Source organism: Monodon monoceros, unplaced genomic scaffold (genome assembly GCF_005190385.1).
Source record: "Monodon monoceros isolate NGI ecotype Baffin Bay Population unplaced genomic scaffold, NGI_Narwhal_1 Super_Scaffold_8, whole genome shotgun sequence".
In the NCBI taxonomy this organism is placed as follows: domain Eukaryota; kingdom Metazoa; phylum Chordata; class Mammalia; order Artiodactyla; family Monodontidae; genus Monodon; species Monodon monoceros.
In genome coordinates, this window is record NW_021703785.1 from 34,590,775 (window position 1) to 34,603,213 (window position 12,439).

General features: G+C 42.1%; 1 pseudogene; it reads left to right on the top strand.

The window, feature by feature from the left end:
* Positions 1-12,439, top strand: part of LOC114888054 — a 62,495-nt pseudogene that overhangs the window by 1,667 nt on the left and 48,389 nt on the right.

Here is a 12,439-nt window from a genome sequence, read left to right on the forward strand (position 1 = left end):
GTTAACTAGACATACTGTGGTGACCATTTTTTAAATTGAAGTATAGTTGATTTACAGTATTATATTGTAATAAAAATATATTAGAACACAGTGATTCAATATTTTTATAGATTATACTCCATTTAAAGTTATTATAAAACATTGGCTATCCTTATAGCTTATTTATTTTATGCATAGTAGTTTGTGCCTCTTCATCCCCTCCCCTACCCCTATCTTGCCCCTCCCCCCTTCCCTCTACCCACTGGTAATCACTGCTTTGATGTCTACATCTGTGAGTTCATTTCCTTTCTGTTACATTTATTGTTTATTTTTTAGATTCCACATGCCAGTGATAACATACCGTATTTGTCTTTCTCTGTTTGACTTATTTCACTAAGCATAATAGTGTTGCAGCAAAAATAGAAATGAAGTTTTTCCTCTCCTGAAAATAAGGAAAGTAAAGGGGACAGTGAACAGTCTAGAGAAGACACATAAACTGGCCTGAAAGGGTTAATCGATCCTAGTTTTATTTAAACTGTTACTAATCTGTAGTGTCTGTAACTAGATGTATGTTTCACAAAACTAAATTACATCCTGTTCCTATGACTCCCTAGCTGTCAATGTAAATTACATCCTGCATCTTGTGCTTAAGCTCCCTGCACTGTCTTGTAGCAAATCACCCTGTGTAGCTATTTGCATTTCAGGAAGCAGATGGCAGGCAGATAACGCAGAGGCAAATGAACCCAATTACCGGTCCCAGTTACCGGACTGCCTGACGCTGCCTGACGCCAGCGATGCAGGTTTTGAAATAATGCAAGAAGAAGAATGCAGGACCTTTACCACTTTGATCCTTATTACCACTCCCTGGACTGCGATGGCCGCCCGAGGGGCCGGGAGGCCAGCCGGGGCTTCCAGGCGTGTGTGGGCATCGTGTCTGCAGCCAGTGTCCCCGAGGCCGCGCTCGGCCCATGATCACTGAGTGAAGCTGCGCCACGACAGCGCGGCAGACTTGCTTCTGGCGCTGTGAGGACCTGTGCACATTGCAGGATTCGGTGCCTCTGCCCACCGTGGGCGACTCCCTGCGGGAGGGCCTGCTAGTCTTCAACGCCCACCGCCTGCGCGGGGTGGACTGGGTGCCGCCCCTGAGCACCCTCTGCCCCCGATCTGTATCCAGAGCTTCTTCCAGCCATGGCTTGGCGAGACGGGTTTGTACTTACGCTTCCAGGGGCTCTCGTGTGGGCGCTGTGAAGCGGGGTTTTAGATGGCACAAGGTGGAGGGTGGGCACTAGAACCGGTGCCCAGTGCCCGGGTGTGTGTGCACTAGACGGGGCGTGCGGCCTAAGACTCCTGCCGGCTCGGTGACCCCGGCCGAGTGCCTTAAGGCTTCTAGGTCTCAGTGTTCTCATCTGTAGCATGGGCTTAACAGGACTCACTCTGTGTGGCGGTTACAAGGTCTCACTCTGTTAATGCTTCTAGACTCTACAATGTAGAACACTTGGCACAGTTTGGAGCATCGTTCATTGTTCCACAGATGTTACCTGGTCTGTTGAATGACTTTGCCTGCTACACACCAAAGCGATTAGGAAATTGATATATCCCAGCTTCATTTCCTTTTCTTTAAAACAGGGCTCAGGAAAAAGAAATTATTTTTCAATAGTCCTATCCTATAGTGGAAACAGCACCGGTGTGAAGGCAGCTTAGGGTTTGAATTCCAGAGTTTATGCTCTCTGTGGCCTGGGCAGGTTTCTTTTGCACTACAATCCCCACACGTGTAAAATGACATTAAAAACCACCCTTTCTGTGGGTTCTTAGAATTAATTAAGCAGGTTATGTGTGTAAAGTATCCTGGCACTTGAATGAGTTGTCAGAACGAAGGGCTGCTGGAGACGATGCTTCTGCCCTAGGTAATCTTCCCTTCTACTGGGCAGCAAGTAAACACAAGCACAGGAGTCAGTGCTCTGGAAGAAGTGAGTTCTGGTGCTACAGAGCACAGAATCTTGTTTTTTTTAATTTAATTTTTTTTTTATATTGGAGCATAGTTGATTTACAATATTGTGTTAGTTTCAGGTGTACAGCAAAGGGATTCTGTTATACATATATCCATTCTTTTTCAGATTCTTTTCCCGTACAGGTTGTTACAGGACATGGAGTAGAGTTCCTTGTGCTATGCAGTAGGTCCTTGTTGATTATTTATTTTATATAGAGTCGTGTGTAAATGTTAATCCCAAACTCCTAATGTATCCCTCCCCACCACCCTTCCCCTATGCAGAGCAGAGAATCTTGGAAGGGAAAGTTCAGGATAGGCTCCTTGGAGGAGGTGCCATCCTTTCTAAGGGTATGTAGAAGCTCCTGGGGTGGCAGGAGGGAGCAGTGTGTGTCAAAGTTGGAGAAATGTAAGAAAATATGGCAAAACTAAGGTACAGGACTGGAACTCAGGGTTTGGGAAAGAAATGAGAGTTGACATTGGAAACCAAGTGGGGCCCAACAGAAAGGGGCCTTGTTTGTCCTGTGAGAAGTTTAGATGATTATCCTGAAGGCTGTGGGAAACCCTAAAGAACAGTGAGATGGACTTCTGGTTTAGAGACTCACTCAGACCTCCATGTGGAAGGCACTTGATTGGGTGCAGGGTGAATTGTAATCTAAGGGTCCTGCTTAAGTTATAAAAGGTTGAACTGGATTTTGCAGATCCGAGAGAGAATGGGTAGGGCCCGGTGACCACTTAGAAAAGCGAGGGCAGCAAGCGTGGGTGACAGTTTACAGCTGCATCTTTTTGTGAGATACAGAGCACAGTAGGAAGCGATTGATCTTCAGTGCTTTAGAGGGGCCTGGTAGAGGGGCCAGGTCTGGGCCCAAGATACAGATCTGGGCTTTTTGGAAGGACAGGTGTTTGAAGGCATGGGAGAGACTTAGGTTATCCACAAGAATATCCAAAGAATTATAAGTCTGAGAGTTTTTTAAGTGGGTATATTTGAGGATGTTTATAAGCTGAGAGAAAGTAGCCAGCAGAGGAAGGGTGTGAAGATCTAGGAAAGGAAATGATTGTTCATTTGTTTTTGAAAAGCTGAATACTTCTCGTGTGCCTGGCCCTTTTCTAGGATCTGGGGTTCACACCATCTGTTATCTCTCCTGCAAGGACGGTTCAATTCATCCCCTGGTGAACAGAAGTCAGATTATTCTTTGCATCCCATTCAGGTGTAAGAACTGTTCTGTACCTCTGAAGGGACTTTACTTAAGCAGAGTAATAAGTTAGAAATCAAAAGAAATTAGAGCTGGAAGGGACCTTAAAGGCCACTGTACTTAATTTTGCCACATATTTTACATTGAATGTAAGAAAAATTTATTGTTGAGCCCATTCTCTTCAGAGTTCCTTCACTGAACTTCCTTTATGTCTTGCATCCAGTGGGGCTAGCTTGTAGATTTTGGCCTCCTCTTAAATTTGCTTCTGCATCCATATTACATTTTGCCCGGACTATGGCAGAAACTCCTGGGTGGTTTTGCGGCTCCTGGGCTCAGCTCCTCTAAGTTCATCTGCCTACTCGGGTTGAGTGATCTTGTAACATAAAAAGTTATGCTTCAAATAATGCTGCTAATGGCTTGCCCACACAGAGTTAGTGCATACTAGCCGCCCAGCGTTTGCCCTGCCCAGAGGCGTGTAGTCTGAACTGTGCTGGGCCAAGCCTCACAGGACGCGCAGGCTCAGTGGCCATGGCTCACGGGCCTAGCCGCTCCACGGCATGTGGGATCTTCCCGGACCGGGGCACGAACCCGTGTCCCCTGCATTGGCAGGCGGACTCTCAACCACTGCGCCACCAGGGAAGCCCCGTCCTGGGGCTCTTTGGCCCTGAGGAAGAGGAGCTTTTTGTGATCACTCCCTTTATCTAATTGGTCCTTCAGCAGCGGGTCGCCTTTTTCTAATCAGCGGAGGCACCCTTACTCAGCCAGTGGTAGTCCCAGGCCTCATCACCTGTGGGATTCAAGCCACGCTCTCTCCCAGGCTTGCTACGGCCAGCATCTCTATTTTCCTTTGTGTCTCTCCTCACACTTGGACCCCTGGCCTTTAGTCATCCCCACCTGCAGTATTTACAGTGCCCGGCAGGAGTCAGGCTTGACTTTCACAGACGTTCCCTCTGCCGTTAATGCACCTCCTACTCCAACTCTGCATAGCCTCATCTTTCTGGATTCTACTTCAGGGTTATCATGAAGCCGTCACTTAGATATAACTTTTTGCCTCCATAGGCACCTCTGTGCATAAAGGTTATGTTTATTTATCTCGTGTGATTGAAATTTTGAGTTTATCCATCTTCCTCCTGAATGAAGGCTTTAAGGGCAGGAGTCGTTTCTAATCCTTAGCACAGAGCAGATGCTTTTCTTCTTTTTATTTAGGTGCTTTTTAATGATGATAAAATGTATGGTTTAAATCACTCATTTTATAATAATTTTGCTTTAGGTTGTGACAGAAATGAAGTTTACAGAAGTCGTGCTCCTGCGATAAGAAATAAAGATGTGACCTTCCAGTTGTGTAGAGCTCATAAATGCTGTGTAAGTGCGTCAGGTGCGCTAAGGAACCTGGAGCTAAGTGGGCTAGTTCTGAGAGAGAGAGACTTAACTATGTTCACAAAGGTAAGCCTTCATTGTGTCCTGCCAACCTCTTTTTTTTTTTTTTTAACATCTTTATTGGGGTATAATTGCTTTACAATAGTGTGTTAGTTTCTGCTTTATAACAAAGTGAATCAGTTATACATATACATATGTTCCCATATCTCTTCCCTCTTGCGTCTCCCTCCCTCCAACCCTCCCTATCCCACCCCTCCAGGCAGTCACAAAGCACCGAGCCGACATCCCTGTGCCATGCGGCTGCTTCCCACTAGCTATCTACCTTACGTTTGTTACTGTGTATATGTCTATGACTCTCTCTCGCCCTGTCACAGCTCACTCTTCCCCTCCCCATATCCTCAAGTCCGTTCTCCAGTAGGTCTGTGTCTTTATTCCTGTCTTACCCCTAGGTTCTTCTTTTCTTCTTAAATTCCATATATATGTGTTAGCATACGGTATTTGTCTTTTTCTTTCTGACTTACTTCACTCTGTATGACAGACTCTAGGTCTATCCACCTCATTACAAATAGCTCAATTTCATTTCCTTTTAAGGCTGAGTAATATTCCATTGTATATATGTGCCACATCTTCTTTATCCATTCATCCGATGATGGGCGCTTAGGTTGTTTCCATCTCTGGGCTATTGTAAATAGAGCTGCAATGAACATTTTGGTACATGACTCTTTTTGAATTTTGGTTTTCTCAGGGTATATGCCCAGTAGTGGGATTGCTGGGTCATATGGTAGTTCTATTTGTAGTTTTTTAAGGAACCTCCATACTGTTCTCCATAGTGGCTGAACCAATTCACATTCCCACCAGCAGTGCAAGAGTGTTCCCTTTTCTCCACACCCTCTCCAGCATTTATTGTTTCTAGATTTTTTGATGATGGCCATTCGGACTCGTGTGAGATGATATCTCATTGTAGTTTTGATTTGCATTTCTCTAATGATTAATGATGTTGAGCATTCTTTCATGTGTTTGTTGGCAGTCTCTATATCTTCTTTGGAGAAATGTCTATTTAGGTCTTCTGCCCATTTTTGGATTGGGTTGTTTGTTTTATTGTTATTGAGCTGCATGAGCTGCTTGTAAATTTTGGAGATTAATCCTTTGTCAGTTGATTCATTTGCAAATATTTTCTCCCATTCTGAGGGTTGTCTTTTGGTCTTGATTACGGTTTCCTTTGCTGTGCAAAAGCTTTGAAGTTTCATTAGGTCCCATTTGTTTATTTTTGTTTTTATTTTCATTACTCTAGTAGGTGGATCAGAAAGGATCTTGCTGTGATTTTTATCATAGAGTGTTCTACCTATGTTTTCCTCTAAGAGTTTGATCCATTTAGGTCTTTAATCCATTTTGAGCTTATTTTGTGTATGGTGTTAGGGAGTGATCTAATCTCATACTTTTACATGTATCTGTCCAGTTTTCCCAGCACCACTTATTGAAGAGGCTGTCCTTTCTCCACTGTACATTCCTGCCACCTTTATCGAAGGTAAGGTGTCCATATGTGTGTGGGTTTATCTCTGGGCTTTCTATCCTGTTCCATTGATCTATCTTTCTGTTTCTGTGCCAGTACCATACTGTCTTGATTACTGTAGCTTTGTAGTATAGTCTGAAGTCAAGGAGCCTGATTCTTCCAGCTCCGTTTATCGTTCTCAAGATTGCTTTGGCTATTCGGGGTCTTTTGTGTTTCCATACAAATTGTGAAATTTTTTGTTCTAGTTCTGTGAAAAATGCCAGTGGTAGTTTGATAGGGATTGCATTGAATCTATAGATTGCTTTGGGTAGTAGAGTCATTTTCACAATGTTGATTCTTCCAATCCAAGAACATGGTATATCTCTCCATCTATTTGTATCATCTTTAATTTCTTTCATCAGTGTCTTATAATTTTCTGCATACAGGTCTTTTGTCTCCTTAGGTAGGTTTATTCCTAGATATTTTATTCTTTTTGTTGCAATGGTAAATGGGAGTGTTTTCTTGATTTCACTTTCAGATTTTTCATCATTAGTATATAGGAATGCCAGAGATTTCTGTGCATTAATTTTGTATCCTGCTACTTTACCAAATTCATTGATTAGCTCTAGTAGTTTTCTGGTAGCATCTTTAGGATTCTCTATGTATAGTATCATGTCATCTGCAAACAGTGACAGCTTTACTTCTTCTTTTCCGATTTGGATTCCTTTTATTTCCTTTTCTTCTCTGATTGCTGTAGCTAGAACTTCCAAAACTATGTTGAATAAGAGTGGTGAGGGCTTCCCTGGTGGCGCAGTGGATGAGAGTCCGCCTGCCAATGCAGGGGACACGGGTTCGTGCCCCAGTCTGGGATGATCCCACATGCCGTGGAGTGGCTGGGCCCGTGAGCCATGGCCGCTGAGCCTGCGCGTCCGGAGCCTGCGCTCCGCAGGGGGAGAGGCCACAGCAGTGAGAGGCCCACGTACCGCAAAAAAAAAAAAAAAAAGAGTGGTGAGAGTGGGCAACCTTGTCTTGTTCCTGATCTTAGTGCAAATGCTTTCAGTTTTTCACCATTGAGGATGATGTTGGCTGTGGGCTTGTCATATATGGCCTTATTATGTTGAGGAAAGTTCCCTCTATGCCTACTTTCTGCACGGTTTTTATCATAAATTGGTGTTGAATTTTGTCAAAAGCTTTCTCTGCATCTATTGAGATGATCATATGGTTTTTCTCCTTCAATTTGTTAATATGGTTTATCACATTGATAGATTTGCGTATATTGAAGAATCCTTGCATTCCTGGAATAAACCCCACGTGATCATGGTGTATGATCCTTTTAATGTGCTGTTGGATTCTGTTTGCTAGTATTTTGTTGAGGATTTTTGCATCTATGTTCATCAGTGATATTGGCCTGTAGTTTTCTTTCTTTGTCACATCCTTGTCTGGTTTTGGTATCAAGGTGATGGTGGCCTCGTAGAAGGAATTTGGGAGTGTTCCTCCCTCTGCTATCTTTTGGAAGAGTTTGAGAAGGATAGGTGTTAGCTCTTCTCTAAATGTTTGACAGAATTTGCCTGTGAAGCCATCTGGTCCTGGGCTTTTGTTTGTTGGAAGATTTTTAATCACAGTTTCAATTTCAGTGCTTGTGATTGGTCTGTTCATATTTTCTATTTCTTCCTGATTCAGTCTTGGCAGGTTGTGCATTTCTAACAATGCGTCCATTTCTTCCAGATTGTCCATTTTATTGGCATAGAGTTGCTTGTAGTAATCTCTCATGATCGTTTTTATTTCTGCAGTGTCAGTTGTTACTTCTCCTTTTTCATTTCTAATTCTATTGATTTGAGTCTTCTCCCTTTTTTTCTTGATGAGTCTGGCTAGTGGTTTATCTATTTTGTTTATCTTCTCAAGAACCAACTTTTAGTTTTATTGATCTTTGCTATTGTTTCCTTCATTTCTTTTTCATTTATTTCTGATCTGATTTTTATGATTTCTTTCCTTCTGCTAGCTTTGGGGTTTTTTTGTTCTTCTTTCTCTAATTGCTTGAGGTGCAAGGTTAAGTTGTTTATTCGAGATGTTTCCTGCTTCTTAAGGTGGGCTTGTATTGCTATAAACTTCCCCCTTAGAACTGCTTTTGCTGCATCCCATAGGTTTTGGGTCGTTGTGTCTCCATTGTCATTTGTTTCTAGGTATTTTTTTATTTCCTCTTTGATTTCTTCAGTGATCACTTCATTATTAAGTAGTGTATTGTTTAGCCTCCATGTGTTTGTATTTTTTACAGATCTTTTCCTGTAATTGATATCTAGTCTCATTGCATTGTGGTCAGAAGAGATACCTGATACAAGTTCAATTTTCTTAAATTTACCAAGGCTTGATTTGTGACCCAAGATATGATCTATCCTGGAGAATGTTCCATGAGCACTTGAGAAAAATGTGTATTCTGTTGTTTTTGGATGGAGTGTCCTATAAATATCAATTAAGTCCATCTTGTTTAATGTATCATTTAAAGCTTGTGTTTCCTTATTTATTTTCATTTTGGATGATCTGTCCATTGGTGAAAGTGGGGTGTTAAAGTCTCCTACTATGAATGTGTTACTGTCGATTTCCCCTTTTATGGCTGTTAGTATTTGCCTTATGTATTGAAGTGCTCCTATGTTGGGTGCATAAATATTTACAATTGTTGTATCTTCTTCTCGGATCGATCCCTTGATCATTATGTAGTGTCCTTCTTTGTCTCTTCTAATAGTCCTTACTTTAAAGTCTATTTTGTCTGATATGAGAATTGCTACTCCAGCTTTCTTTTGGTTTCCATTTGCATGGAATATCTTTTTCCATCCCCTTACTTTCAGTCTGTATGTGTCTCTAGGTCTGAAGTGGGTCTCTTGTAGACACCATATATAAGGGTCTTGTTTTTGTATCCGTTCAGCCAATATGTGTCTTTTGGTGGGAGCATTTAGTCCATTTACATTTAAGGTAATTATGGATATGTATGTTCCTAGTCCCATTTTCTAAATTGTTTTGGGTTCCTTATTATAGGTCTTTTCCTTCTCTTGTGTTTCCTGTCTAGAGAAGTTCCTTTAGCATTTGTTGTAAAGCTGGTTTGGTGGTGCTGAACTCTCTCAGCTTTTGCTTGTCTGTAAAGGTTTTAATTTCTCCATCAAATCTGAATGAGATCCTTGCTGGGTAGAGTAGTCTTGGTTGCAGGTTTTTCTCCTTCATCACTTTCAGTATGTCCTGCCACTCCCTTCTGGTTTGCAGGGTTTCTGCTAAGAGATCAGCTGTTAACCTTATGGGGATTCCCTTGTGTGTTATTTGTTGTTTTTCCCTTGCTGCTTTTAATATGCTTTCTTTGTATTTAATTTTTGACAGTTTGATTAATATGCATCTTGGCGTATTTCTCCTTGGATTTATCCTGTATGGGACTCTCTGTGCTTCCTGGACTTGATTAACTATTTCCTTTCCCATATTAGGGAAATTTTCAACTATAATCTCTTCAAATATTTTCTCAGTCCCTTTCTTTTTCTCTTCTTCTTCTGGTACCCCTATAATTCGAATGTTGGTGCGTTTAATGTTGTCCCAGAGGTCTCTGAGACTGTCCTCAGTTCTTTTCATTCTTTTTTCTTTATTCTGCTCTGCAGTAGTTATTTCCACTATTTTATCTTCCAGGTCACTTGTCCGTTCTTCTGCCTCAGTTATTCTGGTATTGATCCCATCTAGAGTACTTTTAATTTCGTTTATTGTGTTGTTCATATTTGCTTGTTTCATTTTTAGTTCTTCTAGGTCCTTGTTAACTGTTTCTTGCATTTTGTCCATTCGATTTCCAAGATTTTGGATCATCCTTACTATCAGTATTCTGAATTGTTTTTCAGGTAGACTGCCTATTTCCTCTTCATTTGTTAGGTCTGGTGCATTTTTATCTTGCTCCTTTATCTGCTGTGTGTTTTTCTGTCTTCTCATTTTGCTTATCCTACTGTGTTTGGGGTCTCCTTTTTGCAGGCTGCAGGTTCGTAGTTCCTGCTGTTTTTGATGTCTGTCTCCAGTGGCTAAGGTTGGTTCAGTGGGTTGTGTAGGCTTCCTGATGGAGGGGACTAGTGCCTGTGTTGTGGTGGATGAGGCTGGATCTTGTCTCTCTAGTGGGCAGGTTCACGTCTGGTGGTGTGTTTTGGGGTGTCTGTGGCCTTATTATGATTTTAGGCAGCCTCTCTGCTAATGCGTGAGGTTGTGTTCCTGTTTTGCCAGTTGTTTGTCATAGGTTGTCCAGCACTGTAGCTTGCTGGTCATTGAGTGAAGCTGGGTGCTGGTGTTAAGATGGAGGTCTTTGGCAGATTTTTGCAGTTTGATATTATGTGGAGCTGGGAGGTCTCGTTGACCAGTGTCCTGAAGTTGGCTCTCCTACCTCAGAGGCAGAGCCCTGACTCCTGGCTGGAGCAGCAAGAGCCTTTCATCCACACAGCTCAGAATAAAAGGGAGAAAAAGTAGAGAGAATTAGTAGAAGTATGAAGAAAGAAAGGAGAGAAGGAAGGAAGGAAGAAAGAAAGAAAGAAAGAAACAAAGACGGAAAGAAGGCAAGAAGGAAAGAAAGGAGGGAGGGAGGGAGGGAGGAAGGAAGGAGGGAAGGCAGGAAAAAAGACAGAAAGAAAGAAGATACAGTAAAATAAAATAAAGTATAATAAAGTTATTGAATTAAAAAATAATTATTAGAAAAAAAAAGGGACGGATAGAACCTTAGGACAAATTTTGGAAGCAAAGCTATACAGACAAAACCTTACACAGAAGCATACACATACACCCTCACAAAAAGAGGTAAGGGGGAAAAAATCATAAATCTTGCTCTCAGAGACCACCTCCTCAATTAGGGATGATTCGTTGTCTAAATGAGGGAAGGAAGGAAGGAAAGAAAGAAAGAAAGAAAGAAAGAAAGAAAGAAAGAAAGAAAGAAAGAAAGAAAGAAAGAAAGAAAAGTATAATAAAGTTATTAAAATTAAAATTAATTATTAAGAAAAAAAAATTTTTTAAAAACCATGGACGGATAGAACCCTAGGACAAATGGTGGAAGCAAAACTATACAGACAAGCTCTCACACAGAAGCATACACATACATATTCACAAAAAGAGGAAAAGGGGAAAAAATCATAGATCTTGCTCTCGAAGCCCACCTCCTCAATTTGGGATGATTCATTTTGTATTCATGTATTCCACAGATGCAGGGTACATCAAGTTGATTGTGGAGCTTTAATCCGCTGTTTCTGAGGCTGCTGGGAGAGATTTCCCTTTCTCTTCTTTGTTTTCACAGCTCACAGGGGCTCACCTTTGGATTTGGCCCTGCCTCTGCGTTTAGGTCGCTGGAGGGCGTCTGTTTTTTGCTCAGACAGGACAGGGTTAAAGGAGCCGCTGATTCGGGGGCTCTGGCGCACTCAGGCTGGGGGGGAGGGAGGGGCACTGCGTGCGGGGTGGCCCTGCGGCGGCAGAGGCCGGCGTGACATTGCACCAGCCTGAGGCCTGCCGTGCGTTCTCCCGGGGAAGTTGTCCCTGGATCCCGGGAACCTGGCAGTGGCGGGCTGCACAGGCTCCGTGGAAGAGGGGTGTGGATAGTGACCTGTGCTCACACACAGGCCCCTTGGTGGTGGCAGCAGCAGCCTTAGCATCTCCCGCCCGTCCCTGGGGTCCGTGCTTTTAGCCGCAGCTCACGCCCCCCTCTTGGGTCTGCGCTTTTAGCCGCAGCTCGTGCCCGTCTCTCTGTTGGGAGTTTTTAAATCACAGTTTCAATTTCAGTACTTGTTATTGGTCTGTTCATATTTTCTATTTCTTCCTGGTTCAGTCTTGAGTGATTGTGCCTTTCTAAGAATTTGTCCATATTTCCAGGTTGTCTGTTTATTGACATACATTTGTTTGTAGTAGTCTCTTATGATCCTTTGTATTTCTGTCATGCCCATAGTAATTTCTTATTTTCATTTCTAATTTTATTGACTTGAGTCCTCTCCTTTTTTTTCTTGATGAGTCTGGCTAAAGGATTATCAATTTCTTTAAATCTTTTTAAAGAACGAGCATTTACTTTCACTGATCTTTGCTATTGTTTTCTTCATCTCTATTTCATTTACTTCTGCTCTGGTCTTTATGATTTCTTTCCTTCTATTAACTGGGTTTTGCTTGTTCCTCTTTCTCTAGTTGTTTTAGGTGTAAGGTTAGGTCATTTATTTGAAATTTTTCTTGTTTCCTGAGGTAAGATTGTATTGCTATAAACTTCCCTATTAGAACTGCTTTTGCTGCATCCCATAGGTTTTGGATCATTGGGCTTTCATTATCATTAGTCTCTAGGTGTTTTTTGATTTTCTCTTTGACTTTTTCAGTGATCTGCTCTTTGTTTAGTAACATATTGTTTAGGCTCCACGTGTTTGTGTTTTTTACAGTTTTTTTTTTCTTGTAGCT